We start from the raw sequence: 5684 nt of genomic DNA on the forward strand, positions 1-5684 counted from the left end.
CTGTGGAAGGAAACTTTGACATGTTTATAACACAGAGACAAATTTCTATTTCTAGATGAAAGTTTCTTATGATATGGGAGCCCCTCCAGCCCCACAGATTCCTAAGTATAGTGGGCTGTTCCCTTCTCTCTTCCCTTATCCCACAGAATCAGCATGACACACGTGAACAGACGGCCTTGGGCAGACTTGTGAGAAACACTAGAACAGGTCCTCTTTGTTCACTTAAGAAGGAACCAACCTTTGGCTCAGCCCACAAGGAACCTGGCTGCATTTAAAGAAGTACGCACTTAGGAAGTTCAGTTTTTCCTCGGAAAATAGAAAGTTATTTCAGGAAGGACTGACCTGGAGGGGTCCTCACTGCAGTGTGACACACGGGGCTGCCTCCACGGCGTCCCCACCTGACCTACCTGACACAGAGAAGGTGGTAGAAAGCAAGGGCAGCCGCTCCAGGGACTGTGCCTGTTTCTACCTTCTTTCCTTCTCAACCACTTCCCCCAGCCAAGCAGTCTCCTTTATTGGGCCATTGGTGAGGAGCCTTGCTGGGGGGAACAGATGGTCCCCAGCAGATAAGACTCTGAGGTTTCCTGTATTCTTCCTCACAAAGATCTCACACAGATCATCTCTCTATAGGAGGTCTGGAGCAATTTTATCTGATGAGGCCAGAACTATGAGGAGAGGAGAAAGAAATACAAAAAATGATAGATCTTAAGGTAGAGAAGAGATGTGGAAACTTTTCAGGCTATTGAGTTGGAGAGAACAAGAGAATCAAAGTCAGGAGAGTCTTGTGAACTATAATTAAACACATGCTGAGAGCCTCTATTTCATGACAGAGCACTGTAGACTCAATATTTATTGTAAATTTAAACTTTCCTAAAGTTTAAATTTAAACTTTTTATGTTGTGATAGTTATAGATTTATTACATAGAGTTGTCAGAAATAAGAGAGGTTCTCCTGTATCTTTTAACAAGTTTCTCCCGGTGGGAATGTCTTATAGGGTTACAGTACATAGTCCCCACCAGGAATTGACATCAGCTGGGGACCTTTTATCAGCGTTGGTTATCAACACCAAGACTGTGACTCAATTGTTGAATATATGAGATCCGGGCAATGGTATGTTTGCAAAGCTCCCAGATGAGTATTGGGACAGTTTTGGAACCCTGAACTTACACAATGTTATGTGTCAACTATATCTCAATAAAACTAGAGAAAATAAAAGAAGGCTCATTGGAGTGAGGTTGAGTTCACGTGGAACAATGCCTTAAATTCTATATTAAATAAGGTAAGTGGGTGACATTGGAGTCTTTGAAGTAGGGTACTATTTAATCAGTCATTGTCTCTCTAATTAATGAATCTCCTTCACTGATTTCTCGAAAAAGTTCTGGCAGTTGAAAGACTTGAATTCAAATTCAAATACTACCAATGAGTAACCATGACACACTATTTAGAATTTCTAATATAAAAATTCTTTATTTTAAATAGGGATGTCAGGGATAAAATATTAAGATAATCTGCCTTCAGGTTTGGTACAGACTTACATTTGCCACCCTAATCTAACTTGCCTATTATAGCTATGGAGAAAGGTAGGATTTAGAAAGGAAACTTTGAATGTAGCAGTGTTCCGTCCCAACTTAATCAGAGAATACAAAATTTGACGAGTGCAGAAAGGGCTCTATCATTATAGTACAGTGACTATTACTCTTGCAGGAGCTCTTTGAATTATTTACATAACTACAACCAGAGGTGTCTGTAATATACTAGTCCTTCTGGTGCAGGACATTTGAGGAAAAGTAAATTGAAGTTTAGAATTGAAATGTCTTCATGTTGTACACACTAGATCTCTCCTTTTATATATGTGCATCAGCAGAGATTAAAAGCAGAAGAGACTGCCTATGAATCACAGCAGGCTACAATATTTTCATTTTTTACCTAGCCAGTAAAGGGAATGTTAGATGTGTGAATTAAAAGTTCCATAAAGATTAAAAAGGAACATATTACTCAACTTGAACCAAAGGTAAGAAAAATACTCTGTATTTAACATAATAGGGGTATTAAAAGAGAGAGAAAAATAGGAAGTAAGAGCAGTCTCTAGTCTTTCTGGACTGCCCCATATGTTATGGGCAAAGTAACCCAGCATTTGGGCAATAACAAGAAATAGCTACTGAATTTAACCTGCTGCTGCTACTGCTGCTAAGTTGCTTCAGTCGTGTCCGACTCTGTGCGACCCCATAGACGACAGCCCACCAGGCTCCGCCGTCCCTGGGATTCTCCAGGCAAGAACACTGGAGTGGGTTTCCATTTCCTTCTCCAATGCATGAAAATGAAAAGTGAAAGTGAGGTCGCTCAGTCGTGTCCAACCCTTCACAACCCCATGGACTGTAGCCTACCAGGCTTTTCCGTCCATGGGATTTTCCAGGCAAGAGTACTGGAGTGGGATGCCATTGCCTTCTACACATGTAAAACAGCGACTAAGACACACATGTGAACTTCCCCTGGTCACTGAACAAAGTGCTTTTTGTTTGGGGGATCTTTTGTTTTTTGGAAACTTTATACTGTTAGAGAGGGAATTATAAAGGTCTCCATTTACCAGTATTTCAAAGGAGACTAAAGTCTTCTAATCTGCCTTTTGTCCTAGAAGAGACTCAACTTATTGGGTGCCATATAGCATGCTTTAAAAGATACCTCAGGCTGTGATCAATATAAATGTCTGGACAAGAACAACTCTTATCTCACTGGTCCAGGACAAGAAAACCTAAAATATTATGAGAATATTTGTTCTGCATCGAGACATTGCAGTTTCTTCTAAGGAAAGTGAAAGTGAAATTTGCTCAGTTGTGTCCGACTCTCTGCGACCCCATGCACTATACAGTCCATGGAATTCTCCAGGCCAGCATACTGGAGTGGGTGACCTTTCCCTTCTCTGGGGGATCTTCCCAACCCAGGGACTGAGCCCAGGTCTCTTTTAAGGAATAACATTCTAAATGCAAGAATCATTTTACTAAACATAGTATGCCACCATTTTATGTTCAAGATTATATTTAAATTATGACTTTAATAGCAAGCCAGAACTTTCAAACAGAGGTGACTATAGTATTTGCCTGATGAACAATTTATACTCAGTTATAGGAATATCTAATCCAACAGCTGAATTATTAATTATCAAAAGACCAAAAAGACCATAAAATAACATTTTTACTTTAAATACATTTGGGAGATAATTTTCCTTTAGGGATTCAGAAATGCCTGCATATCTTTTTAATTGTATAGAGTTGCAACTCTGGGTTGTTACATCCACTAAAAGTTATTCAGTGAAATTCAGATCTAGAGCTTATCAATCCTATTGTTCTAAATTGAAAAAAAAAAAAACTGCTTTTTTTTTTTTTAAACCAGAGGTAGATAACAGAACAGAACTGGGTTTAGATAATACAAGTATTAAAAAGGATGACTGAATTTTGAAATTATTTCTCATGCTTATTAAATTCTAATTTGTATACAGTATAACTCAACTTTCATAGTTGTATAGTTCTATAAATTTAGACAAGCTTATTGTAATTGTGTAAGCACCACCACAATAAAAATACGGGATATTTCTTTAACTCCCCCAATTTCCCTTCTGCTGTTTTGTAATCAGTTCGTTCCCCTTCTCCTAGCATTTGGGGACCACTAATCTGATTTCTCTTTACTATATTTGACCAATTTTATGTCAAAACAGATTTAGATTCATGAAAGATGTAGAAGCAATATAGTCAGGTCCTATTTTGTCTTACCAATCTTCCTCAGTGATAAAGTCTTACATAATCACAATACAGAGGAAACGAGCAAATTGACATGGTATACTACTGTTAACTGAATTATGTACCTTATTTGGATTTCAACATTTGGTAAAGGAACTCTTAATTCTTTGATGCATAGTTCTGTGGACAGTGTTTCATGTACAGATTAATATAACTACTACCGTATTCAGGATGTAGAATTCAGTCATCACAAATAAGCTCCCTCTTGCCTCCCCCTGATACTCTCTCACCAACCATAACCACTGCCATCATTCCTCTTTTCTTCATCATTATAATTTTGCAATTTGGATAGTAATATATGAATAGAGCCATAAAATAAATAAGATTTTGAGGCTGAATTTTTACCTCCTGAATATAATGTAGCTGATCATAGGGTTTAGGAACATAAGAGCCTGAATTATGAAGAGTACTTATAGAATCTGCTGCAAAATGGAGTAAAAATAAAAGGTGTACTATTATGTAGCTCCATCAAAAATGTCCATCTTCATAGAGTTCTGTACACTTTTCCTTCAGAAAAAGATGAGTTACAGAGAAAGAAAAAGAAATAAAAGAACACAAACTCCCGAGGACATCTACAAAGTGTTTCTCAATAAGGAGGATTTGAACTTAGACACAGTGTGAAGAGGTTGTGCTCCATTTCCTCCAGCAGCTGATCCTCACTGGCTCCCTGTCCTTGCACACATCCTCTCCCCTTCGGGGCAGAGTGTCTCTTGATACTTCCTGTATGCTCAGTCCTGACTCAGGACTCAGACCTGACCTAAGAAAGGGAGTATGTATTATTCTAAGTCCAAGAAACAGATGCAATTTACAGATTAAAAGTGCAAAAATTTTGCAAGAGGAAATGCCTATATAGGATGGAGGGGAAGGGTGGAATGGGGAGAGAGAGAGAAAGGGTGTCAGAGTTTGAGATCACAAAGTCCTTCAGGGTGAAGGAGTGAGGGATGAGTGGTTGGAATCCTAGACCACCCTGAACGGTAAGAAATACTTGGAAAGTTTTCATGGAGCTCATGAGACAAGTTAACCATCCAGAGAGCCCTTTTCTAGTATGGATAGGCCCACTGTGATGGATTTGAGTTCAGCAGTCACTAGGGTTCTTTGCCTAGGGTCAGTAAGTGTAACAGGGTGCCATGTAAATAACGAAATGCCAAGGTCAACAGCAGGAAGGAAAAAAAAAAAGACTCAATAAAAGCTAAAGGGGAGCAGTAAAGAAGGGCAAAACATACAGAATTTGAAGGCTACGATAAAGATTGTGGTCACAATCCTTCATAGGATTGCCATGGATCCTAGCTGTATTAGAAGTACTTTACGAAAGATATGATAAGATTGACCCCTAAAAAATATTCCTCTGGTTATAACAGTAGAATAAAAAAAAATGGCTGGATGGATATATATAAAATACTTAGGAAATCATTGCAATAGTCTTGAGTAAGAGAACATAGTATCCTATACTTATTTGGTTGATACTAAAGTTCATGGCATCTGGTCCCATCACTTCATGGGAAATAGATGGGGAAACAGTGGAAACAGTGTCAGACTTGATTTTGGGGGGCTCCAAAATCACTGTAGATAGTGATTGCAGCCATGAAATTAAAAGACGCTTACTCCTTGGAAGGAAAGTTATGACCAACCTAGATAGCATATTCAAAAGCAGAGACATTACTTTGCCAACAAAGGTCCATCTAGTCAAGGCTATGGTTTTTCCAGTGGTCATATGTGGATGTGAGAGTTGGACTGTGAAGAAAGTTGAGCGCTGAAGAATGGATGCTTTTGAACTGTGGTGTTGGAGAAGACTCTTGAGAGTCCCATGGACTGCAAGGAGATCCACTCAGTCCATTCTAAAGGATATCAGCCCTGGGTGTTCTTTGGAAGGACTGATGCTAAAGCTGAAACTCC

The sequence above is a fragment of the Capra hircus genome, chromosome 7 (genome assembly GCF_001704415.2).
Source record: "Capra hircus breed San Clemente chromosome 7, ASM170441v1, whole genome shotgun sequence".
NCBI classification, from domain to species: Eukaryota; Metazoa; Chordata; class Mammalia; order Artiodactyla; family Bovidae; genus Capra; species Capra hircus.